The sequence below is a fragment of the Leptonotus elevatus genome, chromosome 21, assembly GCF_054856555.1.
Source record: "Leptonotus elevatus isolate MCC_2025b chromosome 21, RoL_Lele_1.0, whole genome shotgun sequence".
Classification (NCBI taxonomy): domain Eukaryota; kingdom Metazoa; phylum Chordata; class Actinopteri; order Syngnathiformes; family Syngnathidae; genus Leptonotus; species Leptonotus elevatus.
Genome location: NC_141259.1, coordinates 3,849,781 through 3,872,863, shown reverse-complemented (window position 1 = coordinate 3,872,863; position 23,083 = coordinate 3,849,781). Strand labels below are relative to the sequence as shown.

The following is a 23,083-nucleotide window of genomic DNA, read 5'->3' as shown; positions in this document are numbered from 1 at the left end:
AGACAGATCCCCGAGTTTGTTAGCTGAAAAAAAAAAAAACGTGACAAAGGAGGGAGTGAAAACACAAGGCCCAATTTCTGCTTTTTTTTTTTAAAGGGGAGCACAGTATGCACCTGGGAAAAAAAACATGCAGATATCAACACAATGACTTGAAACCATAGTTTCCAAATAATGAATTTATATGGCTAATCAAAAATATCTGACTCTTTACCATACAACTTTGCCCTTTTGTATAGACGACTTTGTCCTTAGCATACAAATACCTTGCAAAATTCTTGTAGGATGCTTCAGACAATGCAGAGTCCTATTTTGCCCTCTTGCTCATCTTTTCCACACAATTCTGACCAAACATAACCTGCCCAGGAGAGTGGGAGAGTAACTCTAACATGACTTGCACAGTAGGTATGTGTGTGTTTGCGAAGGAAAAGTCAGACAAAAGTAGTTAAAAGAAGAAGGAGCACGGCTAACAAACAACAGGAGAGTTAGTGACCAAACAGCGGGTGACAGAAGGGGATAGGAAGACGGATGCTGCTGGGTGGGGGGCAACCGAGTTGAGAATGGGGATGAGAATCTATATGCGCTGGCCAGTGTGGTGAGACAAGGCAGGTTGCTGTCACTTTAAAAATGACTGTAATAAAAGTGACCGTCGGAAGATGGATCTGGTGATTTTGGCTTGCTAATCAGTCATCTGTGAAGAGGAGCATAGCCCAGATTCAGCAGTCGCCTGACACCTCTTGATTGATGTCCGCGCCTTATATATATATATATATATATATATATATATAAAGGCCCATTAACTGTCTTTCTATTAAATTGGGTGAAATGTCCCAAAAGTAGCCAATAAGCACTCTGTTCTAATAATTTGCTTGTAGTCTGTTAATATTTTAGTTATGATGACATCATGAGAAATGTCAATCAGCCTTGCGCAATTACTTTTGGCAGGTTAGCAGTGACCGGAAGACAGGAAGTGTGTGACTTCAAATCTCCTTTTAGCCTTGTAACATGGAAAAAATATATATATAATGACCCTGCAGCTGAATCTCATATCGCCTCATCTCGCCTTCTCTCACACACACACGCGCGCGCGCACACATCCCCACACACACACACACACACACACAGATTGCCTGCAATAATAATAACCCCACAGACAACAGCTTCAGCCACCTCCCTCCCATCCCCTCCCATCCCCTCACCCCCTCCTCCCACATACAATCAAACAAAGCCTCTTTCTTACCTTGCGCATGACCAATCCTTCCATCTCCCCACCAACAACAACCACCTCCACTTTTTTTTTTTTAAGTCTTCCACCACGCTCTCTATGCATGCTCTTTCCCACTTAACGGCAACACCTCACACTTCTCCAGACCATTCCACAGCCTGCAGTGTGGCACTCACACAAACACCCCAAATAAATGCAGCCCCGGTTTGTCGTTTTCCCATCCATCCCATCGCCTCTCCCTCTCTCTCCCCCTCTCTCCTGGCTGGTGCTGGTGAAATATCAGGGCAAACGGATTCCAGCTTCTTTTTTTTCTTTCTCTCTGGCTCAGAGGGGTTGTTCAGTGCTATTTGGCCCTGGGGTGCATTTCAACGCTTCTGATGTGAGAGAGGGACCAAGAAAGAAATAGACAGAGAGACAGATGAGAGAGAGGCAGCCCGCCAGGGTCAGACAGCGGCTTTAAAAACCGGAGCGTCGTTGAACCAGCAACCTGGGTTGTACTGTTTTGCGTATGGTAGCTTTTAAAGGCCTTCAGATGATCTCCGTTTGTGAAGGTGGTTATGCACCATGACAGGTGTGAGGCCATCTTGGAATCACGTAGTGAAAGGGTGACATGCACGTAGCATGAATTCACTGCCGTAGCCTGTCCATAAATTTACTTATTCATGATTAACACTAAATATCATATCACTTTAATGTATAAAAGATTTTGTATTTTTTAAGACAATCTCCAATATTGCCTCTATTTTCATTCCACACACAATTTGCTTATTTTTTTAATGTCACATTTAACAGCTGTAAAATAATTCCTCATTCTCAACTGGACTGATTATGAATGAAATGTATTTTTAGATTTATTTTTCTTTCTTCTATTCCTTTTGTAAACCCGGCGAGAATCGAGGTCAGAACACAGGGAAAAAAATGCACAGCTCAAAGAAAGACACATAGCTTTCAGAACAAATCACTGGTGAACTGCACTGTGTGCAAAGATTGTGACATTTTGTTTGGAAGAAATAGCATTTAATTGAAGAGAGAAGACGGTTATGCAACCGGGGAAAATGTCTGCATTTCAACCCAAATTGAAAACATAACAGCGTTCATGTTTGCGTGTGTGTCGCTCCCAACACTATCCACTGCTTGCTTTTTTTCATACAAGATTTTGTTTACTCTTTTACCCAAATAAATGGTTTTATCCATAAATCTAATAAAACATATTATGTTGTTGTATTATAGAATCATGTTGGCAAATAAAACAGTAAAGAAGAAGTGTGAAATTTCACTATGCTGTTGAAGTTCTGATTGCGTACATTCGGTTAACTTTCTCAAACCAATTTGGAACATATGAATGCAGACTCTATCATTTTATTCAAAAACCTTTCCATCTATTTTGGCTATTATAATAAATTATTGTTTTTTAGCTATATTGATGTTTAAAATGTAGGTGAAGACCCCTCATGCAGACTTTATTTAGTGTGATGAAGCCAACAAGTGTTTTGTGGCATCACTGTTAACGTCATTATTTCCTTTGTCTTTCCATTATATACAGAATGTTTTCACACCCACACACACATACCCAAGCGCACACACTCACGCACACACCCGATCTAAATGATATTATTTCGTGCAACCACTTGACGAAATGAAATTGAGTAAAGTCAACACAGACACCATTTTTTTCAGTAACACAGTAAAGTGTATTTTCTAAACAAGTGAAAACCTCCTCCCCCCAAAAAAATTATATATATATATATATATATATATATATTTATTTATATATATATATATATACTTATATTTACTGCAGGTAACAATATGAATATAATATTGATTTATTAATATGGCTATTGGAGAACAGGTTCTGTGAAGTACAGACCACATGGCAATAAGCTGATGTCGTGATGTCAATGTGTTGACGTCAAATTGACTTCTTGGTACTGACCAGGTTATTTGAAGCATTGGGACAGCCCGTTGAGTGTTAAGAAAGACAGAGAAAGTGTGAGTGAGAGAAAGGGAGTGGGGGGGGGGGGTGCATGGATGAATGGATGATGGGGTGGGAAAGTGCAGGGGTGACAGTCCCCCAGAGAGAGGCTGAGTTCTAAAAGGACCTCTCGGACCACCAAATTGACATGTTCAAGCTTGTGGGTTGTCATGAAGGAAGCACTCTAATAAGCCGTGTGACAACATATAGGGTCTTACTTCCGAAAGAGTGGGCCTTCTCGTATAATCTTTTGTTTTGTTTTGCTTTGATTACATTGTTTTTGTATATATTTAGTAGGTTATTTATCTTATTTCTGCAATTCATATTCAAATATATTTTTCCAAGATATTTGTGATTTATATTTTAGCTTTAGTTCCTTACCTTGAATAGGGATCACACAGGTGCTATTATTCCCATCTACTGCCATGTTACGGCTCTATAAGTGCATGTGCCTGAGTGATAATCAATAGGATTCGCTGTGGAAGTGGATGTGTGTGTTGGGGCATCACGCAGGGGTGTTTGGGGGTACTTCTTTTTGTATTCCCTCCCCCCTCCTTCCTTCCCTAGTCCATATACGGAGGACAGTGACCGTACGTGTGTCTATTAAAAAGGGATCAACAATGAAAAAGATGGCAGGAGCAAAGGGCCAAGTGGGAGGAGGGCGGCGGGGCGAGGTGAAGCTCAAAAGGAATCGCTGGTGCTGCTTTGGGTCTTCCTGCCTCTGTTCATATCCTCTCGTGAGGGGAGGTGCCAAAAAAATCAGGAGGGGGCGACCTCTGCTGAGTGACCCTAACGCTTTTTTCCTACTTCCTCCACGCCGCCACGACACATGTTCCTACACGCCGTCAACATGGCAGCCTTCCTTCCAGGTTGAGTCCATTGATTTGCTCTTATAAAATAAACAGAGTGGAACTGGTGCCCCCCCCAACCACCCTCCAACACTCCCTCTCCTTTCTCCAGAGCCTAAACAGCTGTGGTCTCATGTAAATTTTACATGACTGGCACCTCATTTTACAACCACCCCTCCCCAACCCAACACAGATCTCCATATCATATTGCATATTAATGCATTTATGTAATATGTCACTCTATTTGTCTACATTTGCATACCTGATTGTACCCCCCCCCCCCTTCCAAGTGAATGATTGTTGTATTCAAGCGTTACATGATGCTGAAAAGTGATATTTGCTATGAAAACAAAGGGCAAAGGGAGTGGGGGTAGGCGGCTTTGGGGGAAGTGGGGGGTACAGGTGGAGTTGGGGGGTGATTGCCCTTGACCCCTAAAATGCAACGTAATCCAGTGTGCCCCCCTTTGATTGGGGCATTTTCCTGTCTTAATTGTTGTCATCAGTGTGGCGCACTATCAGCAGGCATCTGGAAGTACTTCCAAGTCTGTCCTACCACCCCCCACCCCCCCCCCCCAAAAAAAAGAGAAGGGTGTCCAAAAATCCTCTCTATGGTTACTCAAATATTGATTAATTTCAATAGTTTATCCAATTTAAAAAAAGCAAAGACAGTTTGTGTGTGCGTGTGGTTGGGGGGGAGGGGGTCACAAATAAATATGGGGTGTCCATTTGGGGTCTTGTTGGCTAAGATGTGATCTAAAAGAGCAGGCAAAAGTCTGCACTACTCTTTGTTTTCAGTGCAGACACTACACGCGCACCCCACCCCCCACCCCCTCTCTCTCTCTCTCTTCCTCGCTCTGTCTCTCTCTCTCTCAAAGTGGAGCGGAAGAGTGGGCTGATACCGGTCTCATGTTGCGTATGGATTTTCGTTTATATAATCGATCGAAATGTCCCAATACATTGATTTTGGGTTCAGTGTTTTACAAACAAGCGTTTATGGGTCTCGATTTTGTGTTAGGACCGATTCCAGTGTGACGATGATGCGCAAACACGGCCAGATTGTTTTTTATATTTAAAAAACATTTGAATAGTAACTAAAAAATTATAAAATATGTGTAAAGAGTATTAAACTACCTCGAGGGTGATTTGGGTTAACATGAAAAAAATACAATATGTGCTGCCTCTTAATCAAATAAAGTGGTGTAAAAACACACACGCACGTACAAACACACACACACACACACATACTCACAAAGCATTTCCTTCCCTGTGAATTTCTCCTTGAATTATATGCCATCACTAGTGTGTGTGATTGCGGAATATTAAATTAAAGTGGGATAAGTCGGCACCGAGGCGGGCTGCGTCCAATCCGCAACTCATTTCCCGTGTTGGAGCAGCGCATCACTGCTCCTCTGCTCTCAATGACAATGTGCCAAATGTGCGCATTTTGAACAACACTTTCCATATGCTATTATCGGATCGCTACCGAGCAAGAGAAAAACGGAATGCTTTATACCAAAGGTATCGAGAATCTGCACCTTTTTCACTGGCTTTGTGGTGTTTGTGATCTTTTTTGATGGGTGATTTTAAACGAGGTAAGAAAAAGGTACATTTGAAGTTGTTGTTTTTTGTGTGTGCATATTTTATGTAGAACTGTCTGATGGCTTTAGGGCGAAAGGTGCGTGAGAGCACACAGAATTGATGTTAAAGAATATAAGGACAAGCTGTTATTTTTTTCGTTGTTTTTATTTTGTTTATCTTCCCTTTTATGGCTTTAATGTTGCTGATTATGAGAGACTTTGAAAATAGAAAAGTTGAATTAAAAAAAATAGTTTGCTCTTTTTTTTATTTCGTTTGCAGTTCATTAGGAAACAACTTTGCCACTTTGACGAATGATTTAAGTTAAATAATCTATATGCATAGATTTTGATCTGATTGTTCCCCCTTTTGTTTTATTCATATAACCCACATTATTTTTTATCCATTTTATTCTTGTTTGTGTTGCTGTTTTGTGCACGTGTGTGAGTTCTTGTGGAAGAGACAGAGACTTGGCCAGTGGGTCACTGAATGTGGCAGGTAGTGGGTCAACTGTGGGCTTTTTGGCGTGTTTTGGGCGGATTATTGTGAGTCACAGTGGGTCAGCCGTGTGCCATGGGGCAAATAAAAGTGTATTTTTTTAAAAACACACTCAACCGAGTGTTTATGTGAAGAGAAACGAAATTTTCTATTTATTATTAATGCAAGTGTGGTGAATAAAAAGCATGCTTTTTATTATATTGTATCACATTTTTAAACACGTTTATCATATTACATAAATTAACAAATACAAACATCAGTGCTTTATAATGGAAATTTGACGATTATTTTTTGTTTTACGAATAAATACAAATTAGATCGATTGTATTCTAAATTTAAGGCGTACTCACGTTTAATCAGAGCGACGTTTGCAGATAATTTATGAATTATGAATGTAGGATACTGCTGATATTGGACGTATGGAAATATGCGCTCCATTTTTAAAGCAGTCCTCCGGAGAATGAGCATCGTCTGCAGACATAGAGAGAAAGAAGACCAGCAACAGCCAGGGTGGATTTGACTTAAAGATAATCGGTGTTCAATATCACGTCCTTAAGTTAGCAATTTGCCTCATTTGTTAATTAGGAAAAACGGCAAAGTCATAATGAGCGTATAAGGGGGACAAAAAAAATCACTGTTTACCTAAAGAAGAATTCGATGTTTTATGACTACCGTAATCCTCCCTTTCGGTGTTTAATTTATGCAATGAAGAATACGTCCAAATCTCCGATGCGCTACTTGATCATCCGTCACAAGAGCGACTCCGCCGCACTCTCGGGGCCGCCTGTGAACGCATCGTCGCCGGGCTTTTGCAGGCTGCGAACCCCCCTGGAGGACAGGGAGGCAGCTGCAGCAGTAGCCTCGGATCCGGTGAAAAAGTGACAGCCTCGACACCCCCACCACTCCCCATCTCTCTCTCTAAAGACCTGTCTCAAGCCAGAATAACCAAGCCTGGGGTCGTGTGGCTTCTTAAGGATCCGGTCCGGTCCGTGCATGGCTGCAAAGTGGAGCAAGTAGTTCACTTGCCAGTAGCAGCCTTATCATCACATCCCAAGCCCCGGTTCACTTCACCCCCCAGCTTCGATTTTTCCCCCCCACCAAGGCGAACCAGATCTCTTGATTTTCTCTTCTATAGAGAAAGTCTCGCCTATAAGCCGACATTGAGGAAATACACAGTAAACAGTTTGCATTGAAACGCTCAATAGGGGCACTTTGTGGTACATCTTAGAAGAGGGCGGGGGAGGGAGGGGGGTGGTTGTAGAACTTGTACAGTATATATATATTTTTTTTTGGGCTCTTGTGAACCCACATGGCCCCCTTGATGGTTCTGAAGGGGCAACACATGCACATATAGTAGATCACACATATACCTTGACACATAAACAATGTATAGCATATTGGACATTTTGTCCACTACAGCATACGTGATTTCTTTATTTTTTATTCACCTATTTAAAAAAATAAATTAAAAAAATGCTATATGTTTCATCATGATACTAAAACTCTTATTTGTATGTTCTTAATTTACAGTATGTATGATACATTTACGTTGCAAAACATGTTATATTAGTATAAAAATATGCCTTTGCTTGTCCATCCTGTTTATTTTTTCTATTGTTCTGCTTGCGCATGTGTGTCATACTTTTGGATTCACATGAACAACGTTTATTTATTTTTTGCTTTTCGATCTATGTCGCACTCATTTATCTCTCGGTGGACCTTCTGTGGTCTCATTTGCATTGTGGCGACTGTTGATCAACTCACTAATTACACTTATTTCTCCCTCTCTCCGCCTCCTCTTCCTCTGCACCCTCCCTCTCTCTCCCTCTCTCTCTCTCACTCTCTCTCTCTCTCTCTCTCTCTCTCTCTCTCTCTCTCTCTCTCTCTCTCTCTCTCTCTCTCTCTCTCGCCGTCTCTCGACCCATTCCCAGAGTGCATATCGGGAAATGGACACACAAAGACATGCGCACTCAACTTAATCAGCCATTTTTTAAAAAAAAAACAGGGCTAAAACGATAATAATTAGCAGAATAAAGACATATCGGATTTTCATTTCCTTTTCAACCCTCGGCGTTTGCGAGCCTTGGTCCACAGGAGAGACCCGCGTTAGCAGCCCCGTCGACACGTCGTCTCACCGCCACCGGAACCAAAATAAGGGACTCTAAGACCGCTTGTGATTTTTTTTACCCCCTCTCCCTTTTCCCCATCGCAAAGTGGGAGGATTATTTCGATTTCACCTGTTTTTCGTAATTGTCTTCGTGAGCTGGATGTGAGTGTTTTGTACGAGCAAGAACGAAGAGGAGCGGAGGTGGCGGCTTTGGAGGGGGAAGAAAGTAAGTTCTCTCCTTTAACTTTTATTGAGTAGTTGGCTCGGTGTGTGCGCTCCATCTACGGCTCGCCTATCGATTATCTATCTGGCTGCTGGTTCACTGACATCGGGTCAGTTTGGAGAACAGGTGTTGGATGCCTTGTCTCTTTTTCCACACACTGGAGGCGGATGTGGACGCCGGTGTTGTCCGTGCATCTCCGGCAATTTGGCTGCAGCCACTCTGGGTGACTGCCAGCCTCGGAGGAGCTCTTAACTCACGGTTCCGCGACCACGATCCGAAGCCTTCAGGGACTAGAGCCAGACGAATACTCGCAACTGTCCCGCGACACCACAGCAAACGTTTCCTCGCGTTTGTGAAGCCTTTTCCAGTTCGCAGTTTGTCGGCTTTCTCGGACGTGAATCCCCCTCCTCTCACGTCTTCACGTTTCATTCCCATTTTTGGACCTTCTGGCCAGTGGACGCACCGAGCGCACATTTGTGACTTTTTTGTGTGTTAAATTACGAGTTTTGAAGACCTCGTCCGTTCACTTGCTTATCTTAAAGTACACCAAAAAGTAGTCTCACTTGTACTATCGCGGTGTGTTTCGGGTGCAACCCGGGAGGAAGAAGCGATTGTCCGGCTGCTGATTGCATGCAGTCCGGGGGAGAGCGCTCACCTCCCCGGTGTCAGCGCGAGGAAGATCGGAGAGAGCCAAGCACTATCCACCGGCCTTATTCTAATGATCTATTTATTAAATAATAATAATAATAATAATAAAATACAAATACAAATACGCTCATCTACAATTCTAATTTGAAAACATTCGCAATTTAACATGAAATTGACAACATATTTTATAAACCGTCCCTCCATCCGTTTATGATTCATTTTTAAGGCGTCAGATGTTTTATTTTCTTCATTTTTTGTATTTTGTTGTTGTAAAAATACCTCTCAAAGTGGGACACAAGTGACAGGTCGTGGGATTGGGTGGAGGTCATCGATCGCACAGAAAAAAAAAACATCAGGGCCAAAGGGCCAGTCTGTCTCCAAACCGAGTTTTAACCGTGTGTGTGTGGGTGTGTGCGCGCGCGCGTGTGTCCGTGAGACAGTTTTTGTGTGCGCGTGTGTGTGTGTGTGTGTGTGTGTGTGTGTGTGTGTGTGTGTGTGTGTGTGTGTGTGTGTGTGTGTGTGTGTGTGTGTTGAAACTGTATCTTTGAATGCAGGACAACCTTTTTTTTAGCAAAAATCTATTTTGGTGTCTTGTCTGCCTTGACTTCTTATTATATGATTTCTTGATATTATTCAACCCTGAATCTATTTAAATGTTTTTAATTGAATATTACCTGCAAACTAGTATTCTTACAATTTGGTGTGGATTAAGACAGTTGCTAAAACAGAATGGTTACTGTTGTCTTGATCAAACTGATTACTTTTCAAATTAAAATAATGTCCTTCATATTAATTGTTGACATTTAATCAGATCAATTAATATATTTCAACACATTTTTAATTTGATGTATCATTTTGCAAATCTATTCTATCAAAAAAAAACTGTAATGACTCTCTAATTGCATTGAATTTCATCAGTTCATGATTCTATTGTCTCACTCTCATTTTCTCCTCTTGCAAATTAGTTCTTTTTTTAAAGGTTTGTTTGCAAAAGCGAGTCCCTTGTTTTTGTTTTTCCTTTGCATGATTTCTTAGCTCTATCAAAGGGCTGATCGTGTATCTCTGCATGTTAGTTAAGCAGCTCGCTGTATTCATTTAACTCATAGCAGTGGAAGGGAGCGATGAGGAGGGGGTCGAATAAAAAAAAACAACGTGAGAGATGGGCTGAGGACAATAGCTGTTGGCTTGAAAATGCTTCTTGATTATTAAAAGCTAATGCATTTGCAGTATTGCAGCCTTCATTAAGGGTGCACACGACAGGGAGGAGGGGTGGAGGGGGATGAGAGGTTACAGGGAGGAGGAGATGATGGGAGATGGAGAGAGAGAGCGAGAGGGGGAGGCAAGGGGGGGTGGGGGGTGGATTCTGTCCTATAACTCCTGGGCCCGAGACACATGCAGCAAGAAGATTGGCTCGAGCCTCTCCTAGGGGTCGACAATGTGTCATTTCCACCCAGCTAGATTGCCCTCTGCCTATCTGATATTAATGTGCAAATCAATATTTCAGGGATTAAATTTCCCTTCTTCATTTTTTATGGTTTCTACCTCAATAAGTCTCCCGTCTAATAGAGGAGGCTGGATGATTTAGAAGCCTTTGCTGCCGCTGAGAGAGAGACAGAGAGGAAAAAGCGAGTAAGCTTTGCAACAAGGCTATCGCTGCATTTTAATGTTCATCTCAGTGAATCCCCATAGGCCTTCAGTAAGGAGGACTATATCGCTGCTTTACACTGTAAAGACACCCACTTTGCCTAAAAACGCAGAAAGAGAAAATATGAGTCCGGTTGAATACATAAGACGCTGTGTAATCCAAGTCGCAGGTATTAGTAAAAGCGACCCCCCCTCCCCCCCACACACACACACACTTCCCTACACACACCTCCCCCTTCTCCATCCAAACTGTCACGGCTGAGCGAACACTATAGCTTACCACACGGCGGCCTGCTCGCTCTAACCATATTTCTCCATCGTCTCACTCATCCTCTTTTGATATTTGCATAGAATAGCGTGTCAAGATCAAGCAACATCTGGCGTACGTGTGCACGCTGCCACACAATGACCACAGTGGTGATTAGTGAATGGAGGAGCATATTATGACGAGAGTCATAACGCCGCATCTCATTGCGAGTCCACTAAATGAGCCTTTTGACTCCCTACAGACGTTCATTAAGGAGCGTGTGCGCCTATAGGTGTGTGTTTATTTAATCCTTCTTCCTGTGCCATCTGCTGGGTGCCTGCATACATATGTGTCCAGTGCAGGGGGGAAAGCCCCCTAAATATTTTCTCCCTGCTTATTCAGGCTTTTTTAGATGCACGTTTGATAGGGAGTGAGAAAACAAGTGAGGAAAGGGAGAAAGCAACAGAGGAAGAAGCACAAAGGAGCTCTAATTGTAGCACGACCGCTTGGCTTCCTCCAGATTCACGGACATTACAATGTGAAAAGCACGACCGCCTTGTCCCGGGCACACAAACACACACACTTTCATCCACTTTTGTTTTTGGACACTGTCTCGTAGATCCCGATGTCAGCATTTTTATGACATAAATAAACAGAAGCGGAATGTCAATGATTATGTTAACATGTTACTTATGTGTATATGGCCGTTGTGCTCAATTGGAATACCCCGTTCGAAAATGTGACGCACAAACAATAATTTCATAAATAGACGTAATTTCCGCTTTGAACTTTCTACGGTCAATGAATGACATTATATTCATGTCACTCACCACACTAATAAAGTAGTCGGTTTCCTCTTCGCTCCAAAAGTGTACTTCTGTGCTGCGTCGCCATGTTTGTTTACCTCTCTTTTGTCTTCACAGTGGGTTGCGAGCTGGACGCATGGAATTATATACACACATGTTGTGTGTATATTTACACTCTGTGGCATTTTTGCCATAGAGACAGAAATAATGTGAAAATGCCGCAGAGAAATCAGTGTATTCAAGTTAGGCTCGCTTAGCGAGTGGCAACGTAAGATGGCCGCCATGCATAAGATTCTTTATCAAATAGAACATGCGCAGAACACAAACCAGAGATACCCCAATTGCATTTGACCAAATATTTGGGTTAGAAAAAATTGTAACCCAGGGGGTCTCCTTATTCGGGGTTTTATTTTTTACATTTATCATATCGCAAAACTTCGACCTCCAAAATCATCACTTCTCAGGAGACCCCAAGATGGCATGTTTGTGCTTTGCATTAACAAAGTGAGCAAGCTATTTTCAACACTTTACATTGGTCAATCATTTTAAAAAATGGCACCCACATGTGTATTGACCAAAATATAGATGTTTGAAAACAAATTGAAATTTGTCAAATTGTGATGAAGGTTTCGGCCCCGATGCCAGCAATATGTTTTAAGGCTGTAAACCCCCTCACCACACATTTTACACACTTTTCTCAGACAGAAATGAAAATTTGTACACATTTCTCTCTTGTTTGAACATTCTCAATGTTCAAACCTTCCTAGATAAAAAAAAAATAGACACAATACTGTAAAATAAAAAGTATGCAAAAGCCCACAAAAAAAAATACAGCGACGCCTCAAAAGGTTATAATATTATAGTGAGGGGACACTGTATTCGGGTTCTGCGCGTAAACGTACGAAATGTATGAGGTTAATTGTGAATGGGCAATTTCAGTTGGGCTCTATCAGGTGTGTTTATGTTGCTGTGTGTGTTATGTTTCCTTGTTGTGAGGGGCAAAGGAAGCTAAGAAGTGTGCTGCAGCTCAGCGTTACGCCTCAAGGAGGGGAGGGCTGGCGGCGCTGGTGGTGATTGGGTGGGTGTGGGGGGTTCCTGTGTCAGGCCTGGGGCACCACCAAGCGAACACACACACACATGCACGGCCTTGCTATCACAGAGGAGGGTTAAAGACTTGGAATAAGATCAAGCCTCTCTGTAGCTCCTGGGGAGGTTGCTTGTGAATATGCGAGTTTTAGTGTAATTAGCACTTAATTATATTAACATATGCAAATTGTCAGGCGCGAGGAGGGCTTGTAGCGCCGGTGGGTATGTGGGCTGTGATACAAGTGGTTCTATTGTAGCGCCACGGCAGGGAGAAAGAATAATGGCGAGCACATAACCAGCTCGCTTATGTAAATCTCTGGCTGGCCGCTTTGCCAAATTTCATTAGTCGCCATGACAACCTGCTTAATTGTGCTGACTAATGTCCCATGATCTGCTGCCCGTCAGGATGGATGTCACCCTCACCCCCCGCACCCAGACACACAAACATGAGAAGGTTAGAGTGCGAGAGGCCCAACTGTCCAGATTAAAGCGGCTCCTATTTGCACACACGCTCCTCTTGTACCAACATTTGCATATTCAAAAAAAAATCCCCCACCATGTCTGCTTGTCTGCTGCGTGTGCGTCGCATGTGGTGTCAATGTGCGGCGGGTGGGGTTCGGGGGCGGGGGGCTTTGGTTGGACGACAGCGGTTCAGTGGTGTGTCACATGTGTAACGTCTGCTCAGACTGGCACTGAGACATCGCGGAGTTTGTTTTTGATTATGAGACACGATTGGGATTCTGTCAAGTCAAACAAACTAGCATTAAAACAACATATGGCGTTCTGCCTTTTAAAACTTGGATTCCTTACAAATATGTCATTGTGACACGTTTTTTAAGTACCCCAACTCTCATCTGGTGGACAAATATAGTAGCCAAAGGTGGCTAAAGATTGGGCCTTGCTAGTAGTTGCATGCTAATCCTGTTTTTTGACAGCAACGTAAACTGATATAATTGCTTTTCAGAGGCAGGATCGGCAGTTTATACAAGTGTGAAAGCACGGGAAAGGGGATTAGCATTATTTTGCATAATGCTGGCCGGGCGCTGAATGGGGCATTGAATGCTTGACTGGGTGACAGAGATGAAAGGGAGATGAAATGCTCTACCCAGACCCCCCCTACCCCTTGCCTCAGTCCTGCTGTCTCGAGACGCCGTTGTCGGTCGTGAACCGGCAGCACGGAAATACCGGGCCTGTGTTTTCTGGCAGACGTGAACTGTCATCTAAGGCAACTCTTCAGTTAAAAGCTCTTGTGTAATTATGTTTGTGGCTTAGATAGGTTCTACAATCAATCAGACTGTTGCCACACTGAGGTGGATTTGTTGGGATATTGTCTTGTTACTGTGGACGAGAGAAGCAGGTGTGTTTTATGTGAATACCATGTGGGTGAGCTCTTGTGGTACAAGGGGGGTGACACAGCTTCAAATTGCCACCGTGACTTCCATGTGACCCGACTTGACTTTTGTGACTAATTTATGATCAACCGTCATCATCGGCCATTGCGTCTGCTGTATGGAAATGATCCCGGGATGAGTGGGGGTGAGATAATATGGTGGAGGGGGAACATGCAACGCCACAAAGGCCGACGCGGCCTGTTTTTGTTGCCTGTTATTGGACAGGATCCTCTTTCTTTGACCTTTTGCACGCCTTTGCTCGCCTTTCATATGCAAATGGTGGCCAGGCCAGAGGAGGAAACACGCTGGAGCAGAGTGGAAGAGGACAAAGACTTCCTCTTTCTCTCTCTCCTCTGCATCTCCACTTTTTCCTGCCTTTTCCCATTCTCAAGCAACTTGACAGAGTTTGGCGTGAAAGGAAGCGCTGACTGCGTAAGAGAGGTGGCGATAGCAATCTGGCTGTGACTCTTAGCACTTGCTAGGATCAAGTAGGCTGTGGGAGTGTTTGGGTGGAGTGGGCCCTTGTTGTGTGTCATGCACATGGGTGACCGCTTAAACCGTGTCACAGGTAGCGAGCGGTATGGTTATGCAGAGGAGCCATGGCAGATGGATCTGAGCAATCACACAGGCTGATAGTTTTCTCTCAGTAGCCCATAATGATGCAGGAATCATGTTTCACCCGACCGTACTAGAATCATGTGGTTTTTCATTTGAATCAGAAGTTATAATTTTATATGATGACAGAAAGTGTCATTATTTGTTGCTGTAATGCGGATCGGATAATGGATGGATGGATAATGTAATGTAAAGTAAATGACGCCTCGGGAATGTGATGGTCATTTACATACACATGCAGATATTGTGTGCTTAAAACATGTGTATTTTGCTTTTATTTTCACTTTATGTTTTAGGTTACTAAGACATACGCTAAAATATTCTTGATGGTTGAAACGCATGTTATCCCCTTAAATAAGTCACGTTTAAAGTTACATTAATTAATTTCCCATTAGCATTAGCATTCTAGCGTTGGATCTCCGTTCACCTCAATTCCCCATTGTTGCTTATACAGTCTTCAAAATTGCCTTGTTTGGTTTTCTAGCACCACCTGTGGCCTAAGACTTCTTGTTTTAAAACATCATTGCTGTGGAAAGAATAAAAATAAAAACGTATTATGTGTGGACATAGCTTAAATCACATTCTCTTGTGGGGTAAAAAGATACTAATGCAGTTAAAACAACGCCGCGCTAGCTAGCTTCATACGCCAGTACAACGCTGTTTAGCGTGACACAGTTTCAGGACTCTTTTTCAAGGCTGTGTTATGGGAAGGGGGCATGTTATCTGTAGGAAATGTAATTTTTGTCCTCATTGAAATCGTACATTATTGAGCCCGGTTATCTAAATGTTTTTGTTGCTGTTGGTCTTGCGCCAGTCGGGATTGTGTTACCCCCTCTCTCTCTCTCTCATCTCGCTGGGCCTTCATCAATCTCTTTAGGGAAAACAGAAAGGGGATTTTTTTCCCCCTCCTCTCCTTCGCTCTCACTATGTTCTCAGTCCTTTTTCTCAGGCTCTCCTGCCTGCTCAGCATCTACTCCAGGATATTAGCTATGGGCCTGGCTATTTAATGCAGAATAATGTGCTGATTCTTTGCGTTTCAAAGTGGAAGTGGGGAGATTTCATGGACCAACTGCGCCGTGGTTCTCAGTTTTAGGTCAAACAAAATGGAGTGCTGGAAGGCAAAAAAGTGGCTTCCCCTTTTGTGTTATATTGTCTATTTGCTGGTGTCGGTGGCATGTTCTTTGTCATCTTTCATTCCGTCCCCTGCATGTTTTTCTCTTTGTTGTCAGCCATGTCATGTCACGTTGGCAGCGGTTGATAATCGCAAACACTCATCCACTTCTCCAAACGTTTTCTTTCATGCCGCACATTTGGCCCACTGCACTTCTTGTGTTTTCTTTAGCACAACAGACTACTTTTAAAAAAAATGTTAATGTCAAATCTCCAGCTGTTGGTTAAAGGTCAAGCCAACAGAGCTCGGAAAGATGCCCTAAATTAGAATGGGAAAGAAAAGCTGCTGAATGAATGACTAAGTTTGCAGAAGGTTGGATGTCACAATAGCACAAGATGTCTCATGACAAACGATACATTCTCCTCCTTGTTTGCCAAAGACAAAGGTGCAGATTGAAGAGCGCAGTCACAGGACGTTCACACATTAGTGAGGAGAAGATTGCGTTGTGAATCAAATTAATAAAAAACCCGCAAATTTGTATACGCCATCCGCGTGAAATCAGTTATCCTCTCCGCGCGTCACTCCATGCTTGTTCTCCAGTGTTAATGTAAGTGGCCGCCGTGATGATTGGCATTTGCTATTCCTGCAGGCGATCGCACAGGAATACCAGGGCCATTGGCGGGGCTCGTCAGGGAATAAGTGGCTAATTAATTATGCATGACTGGTGGGTTTAAACAACAGTGTAATGAAAAATGAGACAAGTTTACCAACAAATTTAGCCTGAGTCATGAAGACATTACTACTAATAATGATAAGAGAGAAATAATTAAAATAAATATTTCCTTTAACAAGTTAGAATTGAACTACGGTATATGGAAAGAAGAGTTACTGTTTTGTAAAAAAGGCCTGAAGATCTCTTTTTTCTTTTTTCTAGTGGAATGATCTAAAACAGGCAAGCATGTGTCTCCACATCTCCCCTGGGGAGACTCCAGCCAACACTATCCCTCTCAAACCCGGACTTTTCCTGCCTGGCACCAGCCATGGAATAATCTTTAATTATTTGCTTTTTAAAAGGGAGGGAAAAAATTAGGCTTTTTGTGTGACAGTGGAGAAAAAGAAGAAGAGCAGAGCGGGCGCAGGAATGTTCCTGTGTATGAAATTGTAGGTATTAACAGGGGCGGATTTGTCAGTGGTTTTGGCTGATGAATCAGCTCTCTGCCCCTAGACTAAATAAAAGAGGGGGAGCTTTGTCTTGTTTCATCCCCGTTTGGATGAGCAGATAGAAGAAGGCTGTGCTGGAATTGTTAAAAAAGCAAAGCATGCCTCTTTTGCCTTGCACGTGAAACCAAACAAGTGTCAGGAAGTGCTGATGGAGTTTTTATAGTGTTATTATAAATGTAACAGAAGAAACTATTACAAATTAACCATTTATACCATACACCGCTTGTCTAAGATGTTAGTAATAAACATATTTGAAAATGTAAGGCAGAAACCTGACTCTATGGCTGTATTTTCTTGCATCCTATATATTATTGACATATAAGAAACAAAAAGCTAGGACTTGCTTAGTGTTTTTATAAACATTTATTATACAGTGGGTAAACTTTTTTTTGTTTGTTAAATGTCAATATTTTGCACGTCAAGTGTCATTTCTTAGCGAGCAGAAAAGTAATGGGTCCATTTCGTCTTGGTTCTCCTTTCAGCAGGCTGGTCCTGAATTTTGCGTGACATGGCCTTCTTCTTTTTCTTCTTTTCCTTTCGGCTTTTCCCTTCAGGGGTCGCCACAGCAAAATCAGTTGCCTCCATCTAACCCTGTCCTCTGCATCCTCTGCTCTCACACCAACTACCTTCATGTCCTCTTTAACTACATCCATAAACCTCCTCTTTGGTCTTATTCACATGGTGTTTATTTGATAAAGGGATATTTCGGCGCTAATCTAAAAAAACACACTTACTGCATCTGACAGTTGTTTGTTTGTAGTGAAATCAAATTAAAACATACTTTTTTTTCCATCTCAACCATCACCAATTCACCCCCCCCCCCCCTCTTCATTCTCTTCATTCTCTCTCATGGTAACCACAAAAAGTAACCATGATGGCCTAAATAATGCTTTCCTTGTTTTTTGTGTGTGAGAAGAAGGCAAACTAACAACAGCTGTCAGAAAGGGGGAAAGAAGGGGGCATCGAGTTGTTTAAAAAGCAAATGGCTTTGGTCTAAAGTTCATTTGGAGACCTCTCTAATTAAATATAGAGCCAAAAGCTTAAGTTAATTAGTAATTCCCTGGGTCCAGAAATTAGACCTGTCACGAGTATTCAAGGCAAAAGGTTTGTGTTGTTTTGTTGTCTGCACTAGTATCCAGCAACATACTGTATTCATGCTTGTTGTTTTAGTTTTCTTTTCTTTATTCTTCTGACGGCTAAGTGAGATGCGCTTAGCTTTTGGCGTCTGTCAAGGTACCATTCCCTATGATTATTTTTATGAAGAAAATAGCGAGACCTGAAGAAGGCGGAGGTGTTGTTGAACCAACATTCATGATAACCTGAGAAATAAAAGTAGGATTGATCGCTATGTATGACAGTTAGCTCTAGAAGTATGACAATGACAGAGTTTTGGGTATTTAATTGTGTATTGGATTTAACATACTAAAATAATGACTACATGAATGCCTACTTTAATTTAAGAGATTTACCACTGGATTAGGTTGACCAAACATCCTCTTTTACCCAAACACTTTTACATCCTGCCCATGCGTTTGTTTAAAATAAAAAAATTAAGTCATGGCACAGCAAATGTAAGACGGAGTGCACCGTGTTACCGCAACTGTTAGACCGCGGACTGCTACCACGTAGATTGTGAGGGGTGTAGGGGAAAAAAATGAAAGGTGGATTTTGTGCGTGTGTGTTATTACTGCTATACGTACATGAAAAAAGTATTTTACTCTTTTGAAAGAAAAACTAGGTCAGCGTTGTACGTGCCGTACTTCTTAAGTGTTCAAATAAGGTTTAGCTATATGCGGCCCAAACTTAAGCTCACTGGTAACGCTCTGCACTGCCAAACAGGAGGGAGTTTGATCAATCCCGGCTCGCCCCATAAAAAAAAGAAAAGACGAAAAAAAAAGGTTGATCGTGGAGCAAAATAACATATGAGCATTAGAACATTCTATCATTATTCATTAATTTGTCAAGTAAGACTTCAAAAGAGTTATGACCCCCCCCCCCCCCCCCGACCCATGCAGAAGAGGCATACAGTAAAATAATTATGATGTATGGCATCTTTAAATAAACTTCGAGTTTTATTTAAGTATTTCAAGGCCGGCCCGAAAGTCCTCTTTTATAGAAATGAAAATATGGTCACCCTAAACTGGATGGAAAATAGTAGCTACATTTTCAGCATTTGAAAAGCATTTACACAATTCAATCACATGAACTTAATTTGCTATGGTATGATTCTTCAGTACAAAATAAAATCATTGAACCACTATTGAAATCAACGAAACCTGTCATTGTCAAATAAATATAGGATTTACAAAATCCTGTAAACCACTGGTAACATTCAAGAGAAGGGAAGCCAAAGTAGACCTTGCAGGAAAAAATCTAAAAAGGCTCCTGAAATCTGCACAAAATGTCTGTAATTTCCTAAATGGTAAATATATATATATATATATATATATATATATATATATAAAAAAAAATTCAAATCCTTTTTAAGAGTGTAAAAAGCCATTGTCCAAAAACATTTGGACTCACGTATCTACACTTTTACCTCTTTTATCTTCCCAGAATTTTTCCATTCTTTCCAAAAAAATGCTTTTTATCTTTTTTTTCTTCACAAATCAATGAGTCAGAAATACGAGTTGCTTCACAAGTGGGCCAGTTGTGATAGCACAAAACAAGCAAAGAATTTGGGGCTCTGGCTAGTTGATACAGTATAACCGGCCTTTTATATTTGCCAGGTGGATGTGAAATGCCTGCGTCAGAGACTGCGCTCTGTGTCTGTCTGTGAGTGTGTGCTATCCTTGACTGACGTGGACACTGTTTGCTTAACCTCTTCTGCGCTGCGCTGCCATGGCCTTGTCAACTTAAGTGTGTGTGCGGGTATGCGCGTGTATTTGTGAGTGAGAAGGAGCAAAGGTAGTTTTCTTTTTTTTTAATATTCCCAGCAGTTTTTTCGCTAAACAAACCTGCTGAGAGGCTGAGTGAGAGTGTGAGAGGGGTCTGAATCAACACAAATGAGTGATATGTGTTGTTTTTTGCTCCCCCTCGCGCTGGCACGTAATTGTGTGCATCCGCACACTCCGAGAGAAAACATTTTTAGAGATTTTTTCAGGGCGCTGTATTTAGCAGGATTAATAATTTCACTTGGCAAATAATCCCAGTATGGAGTGTGTATGTGTGTGTGTTGCCCCATGCTTTAGCTTCATCCAAAAGATAAGGCCATGATTTATGTAACAGCTAAGCTCTTTCATATTGTGTATGTTGTACCTTACAAGAGCATGATGAGCATGCTAGATTAATATTTATTTAGTACGGGCAAATCAAGGATTAAGCAGTCATCGTTTTAGCGCTAATCCACGTCTCTGGTGAGATACAGAGACAAAGCTAGGCAGATTACCATAGACAACGCGCCACCAAGTCACAATTAGTTGTCAGCTAGGACCAGAAATGGACAGAAGATGTGCTAACATGCTCGGAAGCAGTTCGGCTTTTGTTTTTGTTCTGGATCTCCCTCATTAAGAAACTCACATTGGCATCAGCAGTCTTTTGCCTGACACTAAGGTGTCTCATGATCTTTCCGCTGTTCATGCATAGGCACTCACACACTCAGGCCTACACACATGCATGAGCAATGAATACTTCTTTCTTAGCTGCAAGCACGTGGGAGCAGACGGATAGCTGGCTCGTACCGTGTGAGAGTGCAGGCGTGTTGCGAAGTTTCATGTTGAGTCGGCAAATCAAATTACATTCTTTGCTAATTGAGTTAAACCGCTGTGGTGGAGAAGTGGCGAAAAGATGAAAGTAATGTGGGCATGTGTTTTGTTTCTGTATTTTTTTTTCTTTTCTTTCCAGGCGCTAATCTTTTTAGCGCTTAGCACTCTCAGGTGGGTTTTCTTTTTAGGGCCTAACTAAAATAGTGCCATTTTGGGTCCTTGTTTGCATAATAACAGCTCAATTAGTGTCACAAATCCGGACAGTCCCGTTTGAGCCTTGTGTCTCGAGTTCCATAGATTTCGGTAGCTATGTTATTTCGTCGCATTTTACGCAGGTCCTGTCCCAGTGTCTCACTTTTTATTAGTCCAGTCAGCAAGCCAATTGTTTGGGCCATGTGTACGAATGTGTCAATCACAGTTGTCATGGTAACTTATACGATAAACCAATTAAAAAGGAATATAACTGTTAAATACCTTCCTATTTATTCTCACATTCACGTTTGTGTTCTCATTCTCATTCACATCGAATGGCTTACTCTACTACTTTCTGCTTCTTTGACTAAGAATCCTGGGAAATGTAGTCCTAACAGCCAAATGTTAGAGTTACTTACAAACTTACAAACATTTCAATAAAGGTTCGGAAATTCAGAGAACACAAAAACAGTGTGCCAGTGCGCTCCGATTTAGGACAGTGCGCCAGAGCTTGGGGCAGTAGGAGATGGAAACGGTACTAGCAAGATGCAAGTGTTGTGGTCTGACAGGGGATATATTACAAACGTCATTCCCCACTAACATTCGTGTACCATGGATAATTCTCAAGTTGGTAAATTATTAACTTTTTTTGGAGGTTTTTGGTTTTGTGGCGCTAGGTTTGGGGCGTTCCTTAAGGTGGTGGTTGTTAGGCTGGTTTACGTTGTAGTTAGCTAGCTGTGGGGGCTAGCAAGTTGATTACTACTGAACCGAGTTGTCAACAAAACACACTGGTGCGTTTGGAAATTAATAGGAGCGGACCACACTTTTCCTCACTGAACATACACACTCTCTGTTTAGTGCACAGACTTCAGAGCATATTGTCTAACGTGCCCAAAATGTGGGACTCCGAGGCAAACAATGCAATCAGCTTCCTAAATACTGAGCAAAAAAGGTTGAATAATGTTGAGTGCATTAATTGTTTAGTGCTGTTGAAATGTCAGCCAAGATAGCATTTAGCATTAGCTAACCTAATATTTCAACCACCGGTCACCAGATTGACTAGTGATTAAATATGTTATAACTTTGTAGTTCCTCTTGAGAATTTATTTTTCAGTGAAATTGTAATGTCCTGGTTCTTAGTTTTTAAAATCTGGTCACCCCCCCTTAAAAAACTGATTATAACAGCATACCTGCCCTAGTGGGGGCACTGTTCACATACAAGTGTATACGACATAACACTAACAGGGTTACTCCAACGAACAGCAAAAGGGCAAAAGCAGGATCACCGCAGGGCTGAAGCTGTGCACTAGGGAGGGGGCGCAGGATTTAGGATGGAAGGAGGGGGTTCCAAAGCAGATGTGAGCCTTAAGAAGAGAAATACATAAAAAAAAAGGATGCACAGACGAGTCTTGCTGCGATTGGAGAAAAGCCAGGGAGAGCAAAAAGAGAGAGAGAATGCCATCCTTACTTCCCCTTTGCCCTCTTTCCTCTCGCTCACCCGGCCGCTGAATGTTAATGGATTTTCTGCCCCCTCATCCAAACACATACACACACTCTCCAATCCCTCCCCATGGACACTGCTGCATTGTTTGTGGTAGTGCCTCTATTCTTTCAAACTTAATTACCTTCTTGCCTTTTGTGGCATTGGGGTGGAAGTTTCTCTCTCTCTCTCTCTCTCTCTCTCTCTCTCTCTCTCTCTCTCTCTCTCTCTCTCTCTCTCTCTCTCTCTCTCTCTCTCTCTCTCTCTCTCTGTGGCAGTGGAGGTCGTCACACATTCTTTTGGCTGTGCATTCCCTTAATCTGGGGTGGGTGGGCAGTACGAGTGTGTGTGTCTATTGGGGAGGGGGGGGGGGGGTTATCAGGGTGAGGGTCCAAAGAGGGGAGCTTCTTTTCTGCTCCCGAGGTGGCTAAAGCCCCCACCCTCATGCACGCGTGCATGCATGTGCGCAAGTCATAATATTCAGGGC

At 42.2% G+C, this 23,083-nt stretch overlaps 1 protein-coding gene across 2 annotated transcripts in view; it reads left to right on the top strand.

Annotated features, from left to right (window-relative positions):
- Window positions 1-5,488: 5,488 nt before the first annotated feature.
- The window catches only part of zfhx4 (zinc finger homeobox 4), a 93,857-nt gene continuing 76,262 nt past the window's right edge, over window positions 5,489-23,083 (top strand). Inside the window, exon 1 of one of the 2 annotated variants that reach the window (XM_086065734.1) lies at window positions 5,489-5,637. The gene's annotated coding sequence lies outside the window, so the exon portion shown is untranslated. Of the gene's footprint in view, window positions 5,638-8,066; window positions 8,452-23,083 lie in introns of those variants that run through there. The other variant, XM_086065733.1, reaches the window with a different exon arrangement.